We start from the raw sequence: 23,109 nt of genomic DNA on the forward strand, positions 1-23,109 counted from the left end.
GTATAATGAGAAACATTGCTGCTTAATGGACCAAAATTCTCACATCAATCCGATAGTGCCTTCTCCTTCTGATAAGAAACTGTTCTCAGGAACTGAATTAATATGAGAAAGTTGCTGTGTAAGGAGAGATATGAAGGAAGGGAAATGCAATTATCTTAATGAACTTATAATTAATTGCTTTCTCTTCTCTTGGTTATAGCACTTGATTTATTTGTCCATTCCGCATGTCCTCAGCCTCTTCTCTGTGCCTGCATTATTGCTGAGGTTCGTAACAATGTGTGGAAACAAATACAGAAGACAAATACAGAACAGCAATGATCAAGGTGTTCATGTGCATCATGTGATTTATAACCATTTAACACTAAATTTTCTTAGGGAATTCTATGAGGAGTTTATATTTTATTTTGCCCGTTTAGAGATGGCAATTATTTTTAAGGAGATGCAATTTAAAGATACTTCAATACACAGTTAAGGGTTTCATGACTTTATTTCTCTCAAAATTCATACTGTTTATGTTACAGAACTCCATGCAGATTTGAATTATATAAAAAAGCATGGAAAGATTTATGAATATCATGCTATAGGTTCACAGCCTATAAGTAGGGAGGGGAAATGCTGATATGCATTATTACAAGCCAACGGCAAGAGGCTCCCGTGAGATATATTAACCAGAGATCTCTTTCTTGCAGAGTCTTACGTGTTTATCTCTGAATAGTGTTCATATGCATTTGGGGTTTTAAATGGGCTCTGATGCCTGGTTCTTTGGTCAAACACCATTATACACATTGCTCTAATGCTCTGCCAGGAGTGTTCTTTGAGGATGGTATTGGAATAAGCAGTCTCAGTAAGGCAGGCGGCCCCCTATGTCATGTTGGCCAGTCTTTCCAGCAGGTGAAAGTCTCAGAGCACACAGGTTTCCACTGAAGAAGTTTGATTTCTCTGTTGCAAGGGAGAATCTCAACATTTTCAGTAATCAAAACCATGGTTGCAGATGACTTGAATCTCCAATCTTCTGCCCTCAAACTCTCGAAATTTGCCCAGACTTGCAAGATAGACACTAAGATCGTGCAAATCAACTTTTCAATCTCTCTCTTTCTTTCTTTCTCCCGACCTCTCCTTTCCACACTGTGCATTCCTCTGTCCCTCTTTTACTCCTGTTATTCTATTTCTCTTGTAAACTCTAACTAATAAAAATGTTGGGATTTGCCTTCATTCTATAAGAACAGAGAAATCTAATGCTGTTAGGATAACTGTGTCAGGACCTGATAGAAGCACAGACTCATGAAAGGCAAGATGAAATGCCATACTATAATGCATATCAGAGTGAAACAAGCAACAAGAAAAATTTGTCTCAAATAGTTCCGCAGTACTGGGGTATTGATCCTGCTATCCTAGGAGGAAAATGTATGAGTGATCCATTAATTTCCTACTCAAACTCTGTGTCAAAGAGTTCTGGGTTGAAGAAACAATGTCTAAGTTTAATTGTTTAAAATATAAAAAGAGATTTGATCGCTTTCCATATTTGAGCCTATGTATAATGGGTTTAGAGCACCCCCAATCAAAAGTCAATCAAGAACTCTTGAAGAGGATCCCTGCTAAGCCACTGCACACTAACATTGTTTATCTTTCTGGCACACATCCCAAAAAGGACCTACATCTATGAGCTTTGACCAGGGTAAGTGTGCACTGAGGAATGAAAATACTCAGGTTTTCCACAGATTTTTCTGCCTGGATTTATAGAGTAGCACTAATTCTCAGAGACCCCAAAATATCCCTGTGATGAATTGTTGTCATGAAACCTAATAGAGTTCAAATGATCAATGAATTTTGCCTCAAGCATACCTCACAGGAAGATCAACTGGTTCTCAAAAAGGTTGACCTTTACCAAGTTCGTTTGGACAATGAGGCTTAGATGGTTTGTCAAATTATTCCCTGGGCATGTGTGTTGGGGATTGTCTTGACTGTTAATTTATGTAATTTATGTTAATTTATGTGAGTGTTCATCTCACTTTGGGTGGCTCCACTCCCTAGAAAAAAGATCCTAGGTTGCATAACAAATCTAAGAATGGATATGTCAGCAAGCCAGGGAGAGCAATGATTCTTTATTGTTTCTGCTTCAATATACTACCTGAGTTCCTGCCTTGACTTCCCTCAGTGATAAACTGTCAGTCATCTATTAGCTGAAAGAAAACTTTCCTCCCCCAAGTTGCTTCTGCTTATGGGGTTTGTCACAGCAACAGATAAAAAGGATAGTTATCTTTTTCACTTCTCTATATTGGTGAACCCTTCCTTCTACTAAGATTTACACATCTCCATTTATGGAGTAGACAAGGGAGTGTTTATACTTGAGTGGGTGAAATGTAAGATTGCTGTAGAATTCCATGTTCAAGACTGAGAATTCTAATAACTGATCCCACTCAGTTGATATTTCCCTTTTTACTCAAACCATGGAAAATAAATGTCCTTGATTAGGTGCTTAGAAAAACAGGCCGTGAGAAAGCAGGCTGCTTTTGGAGATGTCGCCTGTCTTTTTTCTCTGACATGCAGGCACAGCTCATCAGCTCAATTGATGAGTCTAAGCCTGGAGTTGCAGGTTGAAATGCCATGGTGGCACACAACTTCTTCCTTGATTGCTCAGAAAGCTTCCTGACTTAATTCACTTCAATTTCCCCCTTTCATGCCACTATTCTCTTCTGAAAAGACATTTCAGATTCTTATGGCTGCATTAGAGATGGAAATTATCAATGCAACTTTTACAAAGCACTCAGGGAAAGCACCAGGTATCGAAATTTAAAACAGGCTGTCAGGATGACAGTACACTCTCTGGTGTGATAGCTACTAGAACGAGCCTAAAATTATTCGCCAGCGTGCAGACTCGACTTCCCAGACAGGCACAGGACAGGAAGAGGGGTCAAGGGCCAGACATTTGCTATTTAAACCAAGCATTAGTGTAATAGAAAGTATGTGCTTGTGTCAGCAGTAATACCAGCATAAATATCGCAGGCTTACATCTTTCCTTTGATAGCATTTGCTTGGGGGCCATTAGTGGACCCAGCCACAACGTGTCACGAATAGAAATGAATGTGTATACAAATCAAGATTTCCCAGTTTAGAAAGGTAAATTGAAATGATAAAAACCTCCAACAGCAGATCCATCGCTATAAATACATCAAGAGTAACAGTCACATGCCTTGGATATTGTCAGACTTTCATTGCAGATGCCAGGGCCTGGCAAGGCCTTGGCTGCTTAATCAGAGTTGTCCCATATTTCAGATTCCGGAAAACCCAGCAGTCGTTCATTGTAGTAAGAACTAAGACTGCATATACCCAACCAAATGTATAACTCTGCAAAGTATAGAAGATTCCTAGGACACCATTGCAGATCGACTTATATATACTTAAAGGTACAGCAACCACTTGTGTACACAGTTATACCACCACAGCCACCTCTCATTTTATCTCTTTAAAAAATTAATATTTGTTTTAATTATGTGTGCATGTGACCACAGAGGTCAGAGGAGGATGTCACATACTCTGGATCTATAGTTACAGGTGGTTGGGAGTGGCCTAAAGTGGGTTCTGGAAACTGGACTGCATCTTCTGTAAGAGCACATGCGCTCCAAGGCCTTGAGCCATCGCTCTATCCTCTCTTTCTCAAAGACTGTCAGCTTCTTAATTCATTAAATTAACACATTCTCCCTGTGGACATTTTGAGAATTTACAAAGGAAGAAGTGGTTCACTGTAATTCCTCCAGATCTAAGCAAACCGTTATTAATGCTTTGATGTATTTTCTCTGTATCTATAATTAGAAACGGAGATGTATGTGTATGATATGCATGATGAATCATATAAGTATATAGAAATTCATAGAGATTACAACCTAACTGATATCAAGCACATAGTAAATTTATTATTACCCCCTTTTACTTACATGGTATTTTTAATTATTTATATTGAAGATATATCAATATTAGGTTAGTATATTTGTTTCTTTCCTACCCATTTGCCTATTTTAAACACAAAAAATGACTTAAAATCTTTTTTTTTCTTTTTTTCTTTTTTTCTTTTTTTTTTTTTTTTTTTTTTTTCTGAGCTGGGGAACCGAACCCAGGGCCTTGCGCTTGCTAGGCGAGCACTCTACCACTGAGCTAAATCCCCAATCATGACTTAAAATCTTAATATGCTTTTATCTTAAACTGATCTATAAACATTGTACATATTGTATTTCCAATTTTTTTTTTAAAAAGTGTGTTTATAGTGTTTTGTCTTCTTGGATGCGTTGCCATGACATGAGTGCAGTACCTATTGAGGCCAGAAGTGGGCAGTGGATATCCTGGAATTGGAGTTATAGATAGTTATGAGCCACCGCTGACTCCCTGATCTGTAATCCTCTGGAAAGCAGCCAGTGCTGTTAACCTCTAAGCCATCGATCTCTCCAGCACCATTTCCAATCTTTGACATCACTAGTAAAAATCTTTGAAGATAAATTATGGTTTACATTCACTGGTTCTGCCTTCAATTTTGAGTTCTTTAAATAAGATATCAAGACACATTTGGTTTTTTTTTAATTCTATAAACGCCAACTTTAGAGTCCAGAAAGTAGGTCCAGTTTCATTAAGTACCATCTCCAAAGATATTAAAACTCAGATCCGTTTTACTCCAAAATCTTAAATTGTTAAACACCAAAGGGAAACGATAAATCAAAGGAAAGCATGTGTTTCGTTAAGAATAAAATCTACTTGGAGCTGGAAAGTTGGCACAGGAGTTAAGAACACTGGCTACTCTTCCAGAGGTCCTATGTTCTATCCCTGACAGCGCCTAACCACATAAAATTACATCCAAGGGATATGGTGCCCTCTTCTGGCCTGTGTGAGCATTTCATGCATGCGGTGTGCATCCACACATGCATGAAAAATATATAAAAAATTTTTAAAAATATGAGAAATAAGGAATCTTAAAAAAGGAACTTTGTGATGTAACTGCTACCACTTATTAATAACAGAAAAAAAATCAAATCTCCTGGTTGTGAGATGTGGGCAGCTAACAAAATCTGCCAAACCAAGAAAACAAAGTAAATAGCAGATCTGCCTCTGACGATGCTGTCTCAGCTCAACACCTGAAGACTAAATCAGACTGTTTCTCCCCATTTCAAGCATCCTGGATAAAATACCTAATCTTCAGGTCTGTTTAGTATAATTGATTAGCTGTGCTTTGGTGTGAATAATCAGAACACATACTCATCAACAGGGCAGGCTGCTTGAAACGAATCATTTAGAAATACTGGGAAATAGGAAATTCTGCTCACCAAAACCCAGTGGGTTTCCCCAGTCCCTGGAATGTCACCTCTGTAACAAGCCATGGCTTTGCCATGAGAATTCAGATTTGTACGCTAGAGAACAGCTACAGTATGTCAGTAATTAGAGTAAACACACATTAAAAGCTCGCTCTCAACCACATGTCAGGAAAGTCCCTATGAAAAACGCTTTGCAGACATAAAACTATACTCGGAAGTTTTAATCAAAGGAAAGAGTTTATGGGTTGATGTTCCATGGTGGTGGTTTGCGTTTTTAGTATTAAGGAATTCTCTCTGTCTTAAAATTTTCCAAGTCCATGAGGACCGGCAGAAAGCGCTATTCTGGATTTGGGAAAGTCTATCTTTGATAATCTCCACACCCAAAGCGAATTCCATCCCTGAGAGGGAGTGTCTAAGATCTACCCTATGTACTGTAAGTAATTAAAGATACAAACCTTAATAGTGGCCTCACTTTAGAGACAAATCTCACATCATACTGACATGCTTTCTTGTTAAGTCCATGGACTACAAGATGGCATCCAAGAATGATGTCACCTGTTAATATTAGAGAAGTGATGCTGGAGACCAAGGCTGTTTATGCCTCTTCCATTTCCATAATGAAAAGATCACATACTTACAACAACCACAATAAAAAAGCATGTAGCCCAGAAGTCCACCATGACTGAGAAACTGGGTCATAATGTTAAAGATGATGAATGTGGAGTTGGTGAATTCTGTTAGCATCATTGAAGGCCTGGTTTCTTCCCATAGTTATTCCCCATCCTTCTGAAGACACTTCATTTTAGTTCATCGATTGGGTATGGAGCAAATTAGATTTCACTGAAGGAAAAAATGAAGAGCATATAATACGAGGGAAAATAAATTGGCTGGGAACCATCGGCCTAGGCTTATTGCTGTATGAGATTGCTATTGTATTGTTGTGTATATGGATATTCCCCTATTATTGAAGACATGAGTTAGACATGTAGCCAGAAAATAGCTCAGCCAGAACCTCATAATATCAACCACACTTCATAGTCCTATTTCATGAAGAAAAAGATAGGAGGAATATGGTCAATGTCCTTACACGAGACAGGTAGCTTTTCCAGTATCAGTGGACACAGAAAGTGGGCGAATGAGAAGGGGGCCATCCCTAGGTAGCAAATCTCTACCATCTTGGTCTTCAATTCCTTAGCTTGTAGAACTACAAGGATCTATTCCACTCACTTTATGATATTTTATCAGTGTCCAGAGCACTGATTTCAGGTGTCTGACAGCTGACAAAGAAGCCCAGACACGGTCAAGGGAAGGTATTTCAAGAGAAAGATAATTCTAGGAACACAGGAAGTAGAAATCAGGGAGCTTTTCCTGCTTGTCAATACAGTCCTGTGTACAAATTTGGCAAACGCTGTGTCTTCGTGATTGTGATACACGGTTCCCGTCTATGTCCTACAAGCACACATGATAATTTCTAACGTGTTTTGTGCATGCAGTTGTTATAACAGGTACCTTTAAGTCTGTTTTTCTTCTTTTGCAGATCCTACAGAGCGCAGTGATGTCACCTATGGTTATTCTTTCCATGAGAGACGACCTCTTAAAAGCTACTCATTATAAGAAATTTGGAGGGAAGGTTGCTTAGAATGCTCAAATATCATGAACTACGGCTGTGAAGATGGGGCATAGAGAGCTGAGATTCTCTGCACTGGCATTTCCAAGACTCTGTTCTACACACCATGATCTTGGTCAGCCACCGAAGATTGGCATTCCAGGCTACACTTGCATTTTGGATGTGGAGGGCTGCCAAGGTCCTTTGAGGACCAAGGTTATGAAAGTTAAATGTTCTGCACGGAGCACAATTCAGATTTTATCTCACCCCGGCTTCTTTTTCTTTTCTTCCATAACAAATATCTCAAGGCATAAGAGGGCGTTCACAGCCTGGTGGGTAAAGTGTTAAGCACAAGCTGACGGCAAAGCTCTGGCTGTGGCATCTATTCCCAGTGCTGCCAGAGATGAGCAATGGAACCTCAGAAAGTTAATTAATTTTTCCAAGTGTGTTAGCTTCGCTGAGTATTGATTTAAGAAAAAGAACGCTATCAAATGAATTCCTGTGAATTTTAAGGGACTTTATTGAAGAAGTTTAGAAATCTTAAAAAAAAATAAATCATAGCAAAACTATATCAGTTATTCCCAATTCACCATGTCAATAATCCTCAGAAAGTAAATCTAAGGAATCTTGAGATTCCTTCCTGTAATATTTTCCTTCCCATAGTATAAATTCAATATACCGAATTTGTAAGCGGGTGGAAGGTGGCTCAATGGACTGTCTTCTAAGCACCGGGCTCCAGGTTTCATTTTATGTGATTTGCATATTTGGCCTTTCAGTTGCAGTCTTGTACTTTGCTTTGTCAAGTTCTCCTTCCCTGCATCATTGTTGTGCTGAATTAGATAAGAAGCAGGTAATTATCGAGTTTCTGCTATGTCCTAAAAATTCCTGTAAATGTTTTACAAGCACTGCTACAGTAATTGACATATTTTAAATGTTCAATAAATATGTATCAAACAAACACCTTTGTGAGTGAGTAACAAATGTTTTCTCAGTAATTATCATGTAGCTTGACAGCACAAGCTGTTGCTATTGTGTTCTGCCAGTTTGTATTTTTTTTAACAATTGAACCTGGTTTGGGGGGGGAAGAGGGAGATGGGGAGAGGGAGGGGGACACAGAGGGAGAGAGAGAGAGAGAGAGAGAGAGAGAGAGAGAGAGAGAGAGACTTTCACATGAGCACAAAGCCCATATAGGTTCTTGGGTCCCCTGGAGCTAGAGTTATAAGCCATTGTTAGATTCTCAGTGTGCTGGAATAGAAACTAGAATGCTCTGGAAGATTGTAAGTGCCATTAGCCATTTAGCCACCTACTACAGCACCAAAACCAGTTTTCTCTTAAGTGTTTCTCATTTTTCTTACCTTGTTTGAAAGGATGTTTGAAAGGATGAAGCCCACATTTTAAAAATCAGATTTTGTCTTAATTAATATAAAATTTGTTTGGCTTTCTATAGCCATTTCCATCTGAACTTATAGACCAGCACCATAAATTCTAAATATTATAGGAAGAGACAGAACACAGAGATGGGTAAGCTGCTCTTAGAGTCATTCATGTCCTGTCATTTTTTTTTAATTTTATTTTTCTTGGATATTTTATGTATTTACATTTCAGATGTTATCCCTTCCCTCCCATCTCCCATGCTCCCTTCTCTCCGTTTCCATGAGGATGCTCTCACTTCCACCCACCCACTCTCATTTCAACATGCTGGCATTCCCCTACATTGGAGAAATGAGCCTTCACAGGACCAAGGCCTTCTCCTTCTATTTGATGCCAGACAATGCCATCCTCTGCTACATATGTGGCTAGAGCCATGGATCCCTCCATGTATATTCATTGGTTGGTGGTTTAGTCCCTTGGAACTCTGGTGGGGTCTGGTTGGTTGATATTGTTGTTCTTCCTATGGGGTTGCAATCCCCTTCAGCCCCTTCAGTCTTTTCTCTAATTCCTCCATTGGAGTCCCCTTGTTCAGTCCAATGGTTTGCTGCAAGCATTCTCATCTGTATCAGTGGGGCTCATGGCAGAGCCTCTGAGGAGATATCCATTTCTGGCTCCTGTCAGCAAGCACTTCTTGGTATTAGCAATAGTGTCTGGGTTTGGTGTCTGTATATGGGATGGATCCCCAGGTGGGGCAGTCTAAGGATGACCTTTACTTCAATCCCTGCTCAACTCTTTGTCCCTATATTTCCTCCCATAAATATTTTGTTCTCCCTTTTATGAAGGAATGAAGCATCCACATTTTGGTCTTCCTTCTTATTGAGCGTCATTTGATCTGTGAAAGAAATACAGAACACAGGTAAACAAGTAGAAGCCAATGTCCTGTCATTTTCATAGCTGTCATTACCATCACTGCCACCAAGGCCCAGAATCATAACACGGAGTTCACAAAGACAAATACTTACATGGTCTAAGCAGCTAGAAGAAATAGGATGGAAAAGGTCACTCCTGTGGCAAACTCTCCAACCAGCCAGATCTGCAACATCCTTCTCCAGAGTGTAGCCCCGTGATTCTCTCTGACATTCACCTCCATGTACTCTCACAAATCTGCCATATCCAGCCTGGGTTCTGCATCCAGTGTCCAGACATAGTTTGGCCACCCTTGCCTGTGTAGTAACCCACCTCTAGGATTCTGACAGAACCCACCCTTATCTACTATCCACAGATTCCTTCCACAATGCATCCAGCCTAGCCAGTCAGCCAAACCTACCACCTTACACACACATACATGAGAGGGGGAAAGGGAAAGGGAGGGAGGGAGGGAGGGAGAGAGAGAGAGAGAGAGAGAGAGAGAGAGAGAGAGAGAGAGAGAGAGAATACAAAAGTCTTTTTAAAATAAAAAGAAATTGCTATGAACTCAGTGGCTTATTAGACCATAGTACCAGTGCAGTCCTCAGCATCGAGGGCCTCCTTCTTCCCACTGTCTGTGAAGAGCTTACATGGTGAGAGCATAGATTCAGGGCTCACTTTCTTCCATAAGATGACTAGTCCACTTATAAGGGTTCCATCTCATAACTTCCTCCAAACCACTCTCTTTCTTAATACTGTCACAACAATGGTTAAGGTCTTGATAGGATTGGGGAGGGAAGACAGAGGGAGGGAGGGATGTGGGTGGGAGAGGGGATAGGGAGAGGAAAAGGGGAACATGATCAAGTATTAGGGCAAACAGGAGTGAAGCCCTGAGGACCAGCAGACAGAATGGAAACAAGTAACCTTGGGAGGTAGGAGGCGAGGGAGCCTCCAGAATGTACCAGAGACCAGGGAGGGGAGAGATGCTCAGGACTCAGAGGGAGGACCTTAGATGAAATGCCCAACAGTGGGGAGAGGGAACTTATGAAGTCCACCTCCAGTAGAAAGACAGGGCATCAAGTAAGGGATGGTGTTGCCATCCCACAGTCAAAAACTCTGACCCAGAATTGTTCCTATGTAAAAGAACTGCAGGGACAAAAATGGAGAAGAGACTTGGGGAAAGGAGGTTCAGTGACTGCCCCAAATTGGGATCTAGCTCAAGGGGAAGCTCCAAGGTCTGATACTATCACTGATGTTATGATATGCTTACAGACAGGAGCCTAGCATGGCTGCCCTCTGAAAGGCCCAACAAGCAGCTGATAGTCAGATGCAGATACTTTAACCCAACCCCTGAGGTTGAATTAGGGAAATGCTGGAAGAAGATAGGAGGAGGAGCTAATCCATAGGAAGACCAGCAGTCTCAACTAACCTGGATCCTGAGATCTCTCAGACACAGAGCCACCAACCCGGCAGCATACAATAGCTGATATGAGGCCCTCTGACACATATACAGCAGAGGACTGCCTTGTCTGGCCTCAGTGAGAGAAGAAGCACATAACTCTCAAGAGACTGAGGCCCCAAGGAATGGGGAGGTCTGGGGGGTAGGGGTTGGGGGATGGGGGAATGGGATGAGGAACAGTCAGAGGGTGCTGACTGTGAGGGGGAAAACTAATGGACTGTAAAAATAATAATAATAATAATAATAATAATAATAATAATAATAATAATAATAATATATCAGCTTGGCAGGAACTCTGAGAAAAATCAAATATTCCAGGGACAAATTTCCTAGAAAATCAAGTCTTCAATTTCATTCCTTATTTTCAAGGTAAAAAAATTTTAAAACAACAACATAATTTATGTTCAACAGAGCCAATGAAAAACACTGAGGAAAGCAAAACAAAAGAAAACGAAAAACAAAAACGAACAAACAAATAAATAGAGAAACAAACAGGTCACTCTGTCACAAGTGGGCTGAGTATCTTCCAAATATCTCCAGATTGCTCCCCTAAACCAGATGACTTTTAACCCCTTTAAACCCTGCATTCCTAATCACAATTTCTTCCACAGGAGAGTAAATGGCAACTTCTTTACGTGGCATCCCTAGGTAAAGGTTAGAAGGAAAGACTGACAAAGAGTTCTCCACAAAATGAGAGACAGTAATGCAGCAATGTTAATGTATGTGTGTGTGTGTGTGTGTGTGTGTGTGTGTGTGTGTGTGTAAGAGAGAGACAGACAGAGAGAGAGAGAGAGAGACAGACAGAGAGAGAGACAGAGAGACAGAGAGAGAAAGAGACAGAGAGAGACAGAGACAGACAGACAGAGAGATAGGGAGACAGGGAGAAAGTGTGAGTAAACATATACATATAGATTAGTTTCCAGCTAGCCTAAACAGTCCATAAAGGCAATGAATCTATACTATAAAAGTTCACCAGTAATACATTTATCAGCACATAAAGACATTGGTTACTCAGAACAAATAAGGTCTAATTACAACCGGACCTATTACCCACACATCCGCCTGAGCACAGACACTCTCAGTTTACAGGACAGATTGTCTTTCTTCCAGTAACTGGGCTTTCAACACGGAGATGAAAGTTCAGGAGAAGAGCTCCTCTGGAACATCTTTGACTATGATCTGTGATTAGTGAGTTGGGCCATGACAAATGAATGCAAGGGTTGATAAACTGTGACAATTCAAGTTGCTGACCAGGCCACCAGAAGCTGGTCACTGATCTTAAGAAATTTGCAATTGTTTTCCTTAAGGATAAATCTCAGAGATCTGTTTCTATAATTTTGAGTCATACAGTCTGTGGTTCCCCCTGCTGGCTCTTTAACTGTTAGAAACTTGAAGTATTTACTCCCATTTGCTGAATATCAACTCTAGAAAGAAGAACAACAACAGAAGGGAGACTGGGCCTGGAAACTTCTAATCTCTGAGAGAAGAGGAAGGTGGAGGTAGGACCAAGCCTATTCAAGATGAGACACAGTGATGAGACATAGCCACATGCCATGTACTTAATGTTTGAAGATTGGCTACTAATACGTAGTAGTCCTACCTTTACAGGAAAGGGTGCTGAGGGTGAACAGCTATAAGCCTGTGGTACAGCACTGCCTGTCCATCCTAGGTGGAACTCACTCTCTGAACTGACAGACTAATCAGTACACCTGAGGCTCTGACACCCACTCAAGTCCTGATTGTCCCAGGTCATCGGGTTTATACACCTGGCCTATTTTGTATATGATTTCACCTCTGGATTCCACCACATGTGAGATCTCTAGTTTCTGCTTCAAAGTGCCTTCTCCAAACCCCACTACTGTTTATTCCATGTCTCACACTAAAACTGGTTCCAAGTGCTCTGTTCTTGTAATTTTGATGCCAAAAAGAAAAGAAAAAAGAAAAAGAAATTGTAGGAGAGAAGTGGGTACATACTACAGAAACATTACTCCAGAACTTAACTGCTCAATAATGACATAATAATCTCAATTTGATCAGAATTCAAATGTGAAAATACATATATAGATTGTTCATAATAAAGAAACTAACAAAAGAAGGTACTTTGCAATGCTGCTTCACTTCTGAGTTTATTTCTACAGCAGCAACAGGAGGAAACAGAGATTAGTATCTCATAGAATTTATCAGGCAAAGAGCAGGAAAAACTGTCTTGGAATGGGATGAAAAAGAATGGTTGAAGTCTTTTAAGTAAAGACCTCACAATCTCATTGAGACCCTCCTACTGCAGGCTAGAGTAAAGGAAAGCCCATCCTTTCATACTGAACTGTGGTAAAAAGCAAACCCACATTGCATCTGTTATGTGCTCCTGAGAAACCTGAAGCTGCCATCTGGCTGCTTGGTAAGAGAGATCTCAGGCTCTAGAAAGCTCACAGAGCAGTCGGTAGGTTTCTTATGCTTGGATACTTAACATGAAGCATATTTGGAGGGGTGGGAATGGACTACAAATAGTTAAATAATGGTTTCTGAAAATTTGTTTGGGTAATTTTTCTTTTCCAAGTTCTGGTTCCAGAAACTTCCTTTCCCACATCATATTAGCCTGGCCTTTCTTCTGTGACAAGATTACGGACTGGCTCAGGGTAAAGACTTTTACCTGGAAAGGGTTCCTGGGTCTAAACCATGACTCACACTAGAAGATCAACACAGAAGCATCAAGAATTCAAAGCTGGGTCCTCAGGTAGTACTGTGTCCAATTTTCTGAGAAACTGCCAGACTGATTTCCAGAGTGGTTGTATCAGCTTGTAATCCCACCAGCAATGGAGAAGTGTTCCTCTTTCTCCACATTCTTGCCAGCATCTCCTGTTACCTGATTCTTTGATCTTAGCCATTCAGACTGGTGTGAGGTAGAATCTCAGGGTTGTTTTGATTTGCATTTCCCTGATGACTAAGGATGTTGAACATTGCATTAGGTGCTTCTTGGCCATTAGAGCTTTCTCAGTTGAGAATTCTTTGTTTAGCTCTGTATCACATTTTAATAGGGTTATTTGGTACTCTGGAGTCTTAACCATGAGTTCTTTGTATATATTGGATATTAGCCCTCTATTGGATGTAAGATTGGTAAAGATCTTCTCCCAATCTATAGGTTGCTCTTTTGTCCTGATGACAGTGTCTTTTGCTTTACAGAAGCTTTTCAATTTAATGAGATCCCATTTGTCTGTAGTCGATCTTAGAACCTAAGCCATTGGTGTTCTGCTCAAGAAAATTTCCTCTGTGCCAACATGTTCAAGGCTCTTTCCCAATTTCTCCTCTAATAGACTCAGTGTATCTGGTTTTATGTGGAGGGCTTGATCCACTTGGACTTGGGCTTTGTACAAAGAGATAAGAATGGATCAATTTGCACTCTTCTACATACAGACTGCTGTGGGGCTCTGGAGCCAGGGTGATCTCTGGCCTGGTTAGGTGTGTGGGTTCAGGTGAGGGGAAAAAGAACTCAGGCAGGGAGAGGAAACAGCTTTCCCAGCCCTCACTGCCAGTTCTTCTTTCTGCTGCTGCCACTTCTGTTTCCCAGCTGTGCCCAGCCAGCAGGAGACTGACTAGCTGGCAAGGGGTGCAGGCGAGCTTCTGGCAGCAATTTTGGGAGAACAGATCTCTTCCCCAAGCAGCGGTGTTATAGCTTTTATGGCAGAAGCCCTCAAACAATGGCATAATTCCTGCACACTTTTAATCTTAAACACAACTCTTTTTTTTAATCTTTATTAAATTGAGTATTTCTTATTTACATTTCGATTTCTATTGTTATTCCCCTTCCTGGTTTCCAGGCCAACATCCCCCTAGCCCCTCCACCTCTCCTTCTATATGGGCCTCCCCTCCCCATCCTCCCCCCATTACCACCATCCCCACAACAATCACATTCACTGGGGGTTCAGTCTTGGCAGGACCAAGGGCTTCCCCTTCCACTGGTGCTCTTACTAGGCTATTCCTTGCTGCCTATGAGGTTGGAGCCCAGGGTCAGTCCATGTATAGTCTTTGGGTAGTGGCTTAGTCCCTGGAAGCTCTGGTTGGTTGGCACTGTTGTTCATACGGGGTCTCGAGGTCCTTCAAGTTCTTCCAGTCCTTTCTCTGATTCCTTCAACAGGGGTTCCGTTCTCAGTTCAGTGGATTGCTGCTGGCATTCGCCTATGTATTTGCTGTGTTCTGGGTGTAAACACAACTCTTAAATACAGTTTTTGGATGAGTCAGTGTCTGACAACAAGTACTTCCTATTGATTTGGCCTGAGAGCTTGGGAAGACCTCATCTACATATTCGGGAATGTGGTCCTATTTCTACAACTGATCTGTCTTGAGCCTAAGTAACTTGTGGTCACATCCTGTAGTGGTGGAGCTTGGGGCATTTTCCTACATGACTGGTCTGCCTCAATCCTCTCTACAGGGGTGTATGGGGGGCTGCAGCTAGTGAGACCTTGATCTGGGAGACTGGGAATGCACTTGGCATCCTTTTTAGGGTCCCTGGGGATTTGACCTACCTCAACCAGGAATCAGGGTACCTTTCACAACCCACTGCATCAACAAACTGCCACTTTAGCCAGCATAATTTGTAACTTGCAGACCATATGAAGCTCAAGAAGAAGGAAGATCAAAGTGTGGATGCTTCAGTACTACTAAGAAGGGGGAACAAAATAATAAGGGGAGGTGGAGACAGGAAGGGACTTGGGAGGAAGAGAAGGGAAAGGGCAGGATCAGGTGTGGGCAGAGACAGGGGAGAGGTACAGAGGGTCAGAAAATTGAACAGAGGTATATAGCAATGGGGGATGAGGAACTGGATGTAGCCACCAGAAAGTCCCAGATGCCAGAAAATCAAGAGGCTCTCAGGATCCAACAGGAATGACATTAGCTGAAATACCCAACAAATGGAGAGAACCTGTAGAGACCTTATCCAGAGGTTAGGCATGGCCCTGGTTGAGGTGGGGCCACCCACCCATCTCAAAAATATTAACTCAGATTTGTTCCTGTCTAAAGGAAACATAGGGACAATGGAGCAGAGACTGAAAGAAAAGACACTCAGAGACTGCCCCACCTGGGGATCCATCCCATATGTAGCTACCAAACCCAGGTACTATTGTGGATGCCAAGAAGTGCTTGTTGTCAGAAGCCTGATATTGCTGTCTCTGAGAGGCTCTGCCAAAGCCTCACCAATACAGATGTGAATGTTTGCAGCTAACCATTGGACTTACCACAAGGACCCCAATGGAGAAATTAGGGGAAGAACTAAAGGAGCTGAAGGGTTTTGCAATCCTCATAGGAAGAACAACAATGTCAACCAACCAGACACCCTAGAGCTCCCAGGGTCAAAACCACCAACCAAAGATTACACATGGAAGGACCCATGGCTCCAGCTGCATTTGTAGCAGAGAATGTCCTCATCTGGCATCAATGAGAGAAAGGCCCTTGGTCCTGTGAAGGCTAGATTCCCCAGGATAGGGGAATGCTAGGGCTGTGAGGAGAAGGGTTGGTGGGTGGGGAAGCACCCTCATAGAAGCAGGAGGGGGGATGGGGTAGGGGGTTAGAGGAGGGGAAACCAGGAAGGGGGATAAGATTTGAAATGTAAATAAATAAAATAGTCAATAAAATTTTAAAAAATAATTCAAAGCTAGTATCTACTACATGAGGAACTTCAGGTCATCTCACTACATAAGGACATTCAGGTCAGGAAAACAATAATAATGAAAATAAATAAATAAACAAACAATAAAAAAGCAAACTGTGACTCAGCCACTTAACAACTCTTGGGCTAGCTGTTAATGCTGGCAAAACATTATTCTGAAATACATGAAAATGCATTATTTTTTTCTTTGGTGAGTACTATACATAATATATCTACATATGGTCATGCACACACTTTTATGTATTTTCCAGCTCCAATATTTTAAATGGCAATAAACATGAGCCACAGGAACCACAGCTGGTATCCGAGTGTTAACAACTTGGATATGAGCAAAGCATATGTTCAAAGGATTTCTCTTGGGTGATGATTCTGCATAAGGATTTCCTGCTTTGTGATGAAATATCAGTGAACTGACGCCTAAAAGTCCAAACCATGCAATGAATAACTGAGCATCATGGAGAACTGATTGCTCTGAGCCATTTTCACAGACACTGGGCAGCTGGGGTCAGAAGGAAACAGCTGTTAGGTCAAAATTGCTTCTAAGATCATACAAGTCCCCAGGGCCCGGTGCACCAGGTGTGTGTCCCATAGGATGAGTGGGTTCCAGGTGTGAAGGGATTTTGAGTATCTCTTTCCATACAAAATTCATGTCTTGTTCTTTTCAAACAAAGCAGAATTTATAGAAGGCTATTCTATATGCTGTTACTTGGTGCTTTAAGAGGGAAAAAAGATGGGGGCACATTCCTATAGTTATTTGGAGTGTGTTGAATAAAATAAAAGTATGGATAAAGGGAATTCCAAGACTTTTACTTTTTCAATGTGTAACACACTCTATTAATTTACAGAAGATGAGAGTTACATTTGTTTTCAGCAAGGATTAGTGCCATCTACTATTGGAGTAACTTTAGTACAGTATGTAGAGGTGCATCTCTGTCCTTGCTTACCTAAAGCATTCTCTGATTGGCCTTAATAGAGATCTGACAGCCTATAACTAGGCAGAAAGGAAATCAGAACTTGGGGGCTGAGAGAGGATCTTTTGGAGAAGAATCTTAGGTGAGAAAATTCGCCAGTGTAAGACAGAGGAAGTCAGATTTACTGAGTAAGAGAGAGGTAACCAGCCATGTGACAGATGTAGACTAGAATGGACAGGTTAATTAAGTTGATAGAATTTACATGGGAGGTACCCTTGCTATAGTACCTAAGCTTTTATAATAATGGTAAATCTCTGTGTCATTATTCAGAGACTAGTGGGTTTGAGAAAGTTCAGCATTAATCTACCAAGGTCATTCAGGAGTGCATTAGGTCAAGTTTGATTATTATGGTAGCTGAGAAACTGCCTTTTCATTTAAAGGTCAGGTACTATGGATAATAACTTCCATTTAGTAGTTTGAGCTGCCCTACATAGCAAGAATGTCTGTCACTGCTAGTAGCCTCTCCTTGGCACTAGGACAAACTGACGTTTCCCAAATAGATATGGCTAGTGTGCCTTTGATTTAGAATGTAAGCTTAGAACTGGAATTGCTTAGGATTATAAATGATAGCTAGCCTTTCAGAAGATAAGAGTTTGGTTCTCCACTGAACTGAGAACAGGACCCCCTTGGGGGGAATTAGAGGAAGAATTGAAAGAGTTGAAGGAGTTTGCAACCCCAAAGGAACAACAATGCCAACCAACCAGAGCTCCCAGGGAATAAACACTTACGAAAGACTATACATGAACTGACCCAGGGCTCCAACTACATATGTAGCAGAGAATAGGCTTGTTGGGGCACCAGTGGAAGGGGAAGCCCATGGTCTTGCCAGTTGGACCCCCAGTGCAGGTGAATATGGGAGGGGGCAGTAAGGGGGATGGATGAGGGAAATACCCTTATGGGGGACAGGGAGGGGATGGAGGCTTATGGACAGGAAACTGGGAAAGGGAATAACATTTGAAATGTAAGTAAAGAAATATATCTAATAAAAATAAAGAAAAGACAATAAAGTATAATAAGAATTCAGAAGAGACACAGTTGCTAGCTGGGTGGCCTGCCATTAATAAGTATCACTGGGAATTGGAGAACTTCCTAGGAGTGGGAAACGAGGACCAAGATGAATAACTGAGCGAAGAATGAGGGGAAGAACATTAAGTTCTTCTCCACATGGGATCTTGAAAAAAAAAACAAAAAGAATTTAGTTCTCAGCATTCCCACTAGATGACTCATAACCATCTGTAACTCCAGTTCCATGGTATCCATTGTCCAGTTCAGACTTCCATCAGTACCAGCACTTAAGTACAAATACTCATGTGTGTGCACCCATGTGTGTGTGTGTGTGTGTGTGTGTATACTCTATCTATCTATCTATCTATCTATCTATCTATCTATCTATCTATCTATCTATCTATCATCTATCTATCTATCATCTATCTATGTATCTATCTATGTATCTATCTATGTATCTATCTATCTATCTATCTATCTATCAGTCATCTATCTATATGCATATTTTCCCTGCATTCCTAAAAGTATAGGTTGTAGCACTAACCAATACCCCTCCCTATACATTTCACTTTACTTGGAGTTTAATGATGACAAAATTACTTCAATATCTGTATTCAAGGTGGGAAAGTAGAAGAAAATACATAAAAATGGATAGTAACTCTGCCTCAGACTGAGTCAGAAGACTGGGTTTACCTCTTTAAAACTTAGTGTCCATTCCTCAGATACTAGGATAAATCTGTAATCAAAGTTCTTCTCTCTCAAAGGGCAAAGTGTTTTAGTGGCTTCTGTCTGTCCACTGAGATGGAAACCAGGATTCTGACCAAGGAAGGAAGATACAATTATATGTTGAAAAAAATCTGAGTCTTATACATAGCCATCCAAGCTAGGTGCAGCCGTCCATACATATGATCTCGGCTCTTGGGAGGTAGAGGCAGGAGAAGCAGTGGTTGATAGTCATCTTTAGCTAAAAATGATTTGAAAGTCAGCCTGAGATCCAAGGGACCATTCCTCAAATTGTTTTCAATTAAAAAAATTAGTTCGAAATATTAAATCTCAAGTACCCATGTAACTAGAGTTGCCATGATGTCTACCTCTATACTATAAATTCACTTTCTACATTTTCTGACTTAATCTTAAACATAGTCAAAGGATGGGAAGATAAGACATATGAAGGCCATATTCTCTTGCCCTCTTTCCCAGTAAGAGCTGTTGAGTCCTTTTCAAAGCTCTCCAGATGAGTCACATTGGAAGAATGACTAGTACTGTTAGAGTCTCAGTTTCTCCTCTAAAATAGAATTGCTAAAAATATCACTCACTGGCAAGAGGTGACATGAAATCCTCTACTGCTGGCCCTGCCTCGCATATTATTACATGCTCAGTGATGGTGGATATGTCTGTGCCCATTATTTATAGTAACAAGGCGATTTTGAATATTAAACCAAGACTCTAACTGGAAAACTCCATTAAACTAACTGTGTACTTGGCTTCGATTCATACTGCAGATACTGTGTCAGAGAGCACATGGTTCTATATCAAAAACGAGGCCACAAAATAAAATAGAATAAAAATCAGCAAACCAGATTTAGACCCAACTACTATTTTCTGAGAGGAGAGTCTAAAAGAAAACTTGCCCATGAAATCCCAATGCTTCCCTTCACTTTGAGGTTGATGGCATGGGGGGAGGAGGAGATTATCAGATTACCCTGGGCATCTGCTATAATTCATGCTTCTCACATAGGCTTAAACATGTAAACATTGTTCCCTGGTCACCTTAACACAGAAAGAACAGAGGAGGTCATCTTACAGTCTTTACCCACTTAGACACAGGGAGAAAAAGAATTCCATTTCTCCCTTGAATACACACACCAGCTTGCCCTTCTCTTGGGTATGGCTGCTTTACTTTGGGCCTTTTCAGAAACCAGTGCTTAGAGCATTTGGTCCGGGGAGCCACACACACACAAGAGCCTTTATGCTGAGGGAAGCCTGTATCTGCCTCCTACTGCTCATGTCCTCTCTGCTTCTCTCTAGGCAACTGCAGTCATGCTTTCTGTTTTCTTCTATGGATTTGTCTTACCACACCCAAGGTCCAAGTTACTCTCATCTGTGTCTCCTTGAGAGGGAGAGGATTTCATCTTCAAATCTTCCCAAAATGTGGAGACACGCATTTAGATCCTAGTAGAATATCAGAGAACGGCAAGTCAAGTAAGTGTTTGTGCCAGACCACCAGGTCTTCACATGTTCTTGCTCTGCCACACCTGCAAAACTGAGGAGGATAATCTGGAAAGTTTTGCCCTGCAGACAGAATTCCTCATTGTTCAATCCAATTGTCAGCCTGATGAAATCTGGAATTACCTGAACTTCTGTGGAGGAAGATTATATTAATCAGGTTGACAGAAAACCACTGTGGAGAGACCTTTCTCTGGGTGGCATCCTAGACTGTGTAAATAGAAAAGAAGTTTGAAAAATCTAACATCTCTTTTTTTTTTCATCTTTATTAACTTGAGTATTTCTTATTTACATTTCTATTGTTATTCCCCTTCCCGGTTTCCGGGCCAACATCCCCCTAGCCCCACCCCCTCCTCTTCTATATGGGTGTTCCCCTCCCCATCCTCCCCCCATTACCGCCCTCCCCCCAACAATCACATTCACTTGGGGTTCAGTCTTGGCAGGACCAACGGCTTCCCCTTCCACTGGTGCCCTTACTGTGCTATTCATTGCTACCTATGCAGTTGGAGAGCCCAGGGTCAGTTCATGTATAGTCTTTGTGTAGTGGCTTAGTCCCTGGAAGCTCTGGTTGGTTGGCATTGTTGTTCATATGGGGTCTCGAGCCCCTTCAGCTCTTTCAGTCCTTTCTAAGATTCCTTCAACGGGGGTCCCGTTCTCAGTTCAGTGGTTTAATGATGGCATTTACCTATGTATTTGCTGTATTCTGGCTGTGTCTCTCAGGAGAGATCTACATCCGGTTCCTGTTCAACAAGGCACATACCTGAGCATATTCAACGCAATATACAGCAAGCAAATAACTAACATCATACTAAATGTAGAGAAAAAAATTAAAGCAACTCCACTAAAATAAGGGACAAGAAAAGGCTGCCCATTCTCCCCATATCTATTAAATATAGTACTTGACATTCTAGCTAGAGAAATAAGACAACAAAAGGAGATCAAAGGGGTATAAATTGGAAAGGAAGTACTCAAGATTTCACTATTTGCAGATGATACCATAAACGAACCGAAAAATTCTATGAGAGAACTCCTACAGCTGATAAACAGCTTCAGCAAAGGGACTGGATACAAAATTAACTCAAAGCGATCACTAGCCTTCCTTTATACAAATGACAAATGGATTGAGAGAGAAATTAGAGGAATAACATCCCTTCCAGTAGCCATGAATAATATAAAATGTCTTGAAATAACCCTAACCAAGAAAGTGAAAGATCTGTATGACAGGAGCTTCAAGCCCTTGAAAACAGAAATGGAAGGGGTTATCAGAAGATTGAACGATCTCCCATGATCATGGATAAGCAAGATTAACCAAGTGAAAATGGCCATCTTACCAAAAGCAAACTACAGATTCAATGAAATCCCCATCAAAATTCCAACACAATTGTTATAGACTTTGAGAGAGCAATTCTCAACATCATATAGAAAAATAGAAAACCCATGATAACTAAAATAATCCTGAACAATAAAAGAACTTAGGAAGTAATCATCATCCCTGACCTCAAGCTGTCCAGGAAATTCCAGATCAATAGTGACAAAAAAAATAATAATGTATGGTATTGGTATATAAACAGACACACTGGTCAACAGAACTGAATAGAAGACACAGAAATAAACCCACACACCTATGGTTACTAGATTTTGATAAAGAAGCCAAAACCATTCAATGGGAGGAGGAGTCTTCTAATTGTTTGTCTACATGTAGAATAATAAAAATAAATCCATATTTATCATCCTGCACAATACTCAAGTCCAATTAGATCAAGGGCCTCACCATAATTTATAAAGAACTCAAGAAGACCTATCCCATGGGTAAGCACCAATCCCTAACATTATTAATGATACTCTGTTGTACTTGCAGACAGGAACCTACCATTGCTGTCCTCTAAGAGACTCTACCCAGGAGCTGACTCAGATGCAGACACAGTGAGACAGTGGGTGCAGCATGGGGACACTGATGGCAGAATAGAAGGAAGGATTGCAGACCTGGAGGGGATAGGAACTCCACAGAAAGACCAACAGAGTCAACTAACATGAAGCTTTGGGGTTCTTAGACTCTGAACCACCAACCAAAGAACATATACAGGCTAGGCCTAGGCCTCCCTTCATGTATGTAGCAGATATGCAGCCTGGTCCTTATGTGGGTCCTAAACAACTGGAATGGAGGCTATCCCAAAAGATTTTGCCTGTACATGGGCTATGTTTTTCTAGCTGGGCTGCCCTGTCTGGCCTCAATGGGAGAGGATGCACCTAGCCTTACAGACACTTGATGTGCCAGGGTAGGGGATACCCAGAGGAGCCTCCTTATGCTCAGAGGAGAAGGGGAGGAAAGGTGGGGGAAGGATTGTGGGAAGGGTGACCAGGAGGGTGGCAGTGAGCAGGATATAAATGGAGTAAGTAAAATAATAGTAGTAGTAGTAGTAGTAGTAGTAGTAGTAGTAGTAGTAGTAGTAAAATAATAATAATAATAATAATAATAATAATAATAATAATAATAATAATAAAATTTAAAAATAAACTTCCAAGGTAGACAGACCTCTTTTTAAGACAGACCTATGTCACACCTGCACAAATTTCAATAGGTAGAAGGATAAAAGGTTGGTGGATGTTTATAAATC

The 23,109-nt window shown here is 41.0% G+C and overlaps 1 long non-coding RNA gene across 5 annotated transcripts in view; it reads right to left on the minus strand.

The window, feature by feature from the left end:
• Positions 1–473: 473 nt before the first annotated feature.
• LOC120099814 (uncharacterized) overlaps positions 474–23,109 on the minus strand; it is a 52,515-nt gene continuing 29,879 nt past the window's right edge. Inside the window, exons 4-6 of one of the 5 annotated variants that reach the window (XR_005499065.2) lie at positions 20,343–20,440; positions 18,962–19,084; positions 474–9,163 (exon numbers count right to left, since the gene is read on the minus strand). This is a non-coding gene — a long non-coding RNA (uncharacterized LOC120099814). Of the gene's footprint in view, positions 9,164–18,961; positions 20,441–23,109 lie in introns of all 5 variants that reach the window. The other 4 variants (XR_010060066.1, XR_005499064.2, XR_010060065.1 and 1 more) reach the window with 4 other exon arrangements.

Source organism: Rattus norvegicus, chromosome 1 (genome assembly GCF_036323735.1).
Source record: "Rattus norvegicus strain BN/NHsdMcwi chromosome 1, GRCr8, whole genome shotgun sequence".
NCBI lineage: Eukaryota > Metazoa > Chordata > Mammalia > Rodentia > Muridae > Rattus > Rattus norvegicus.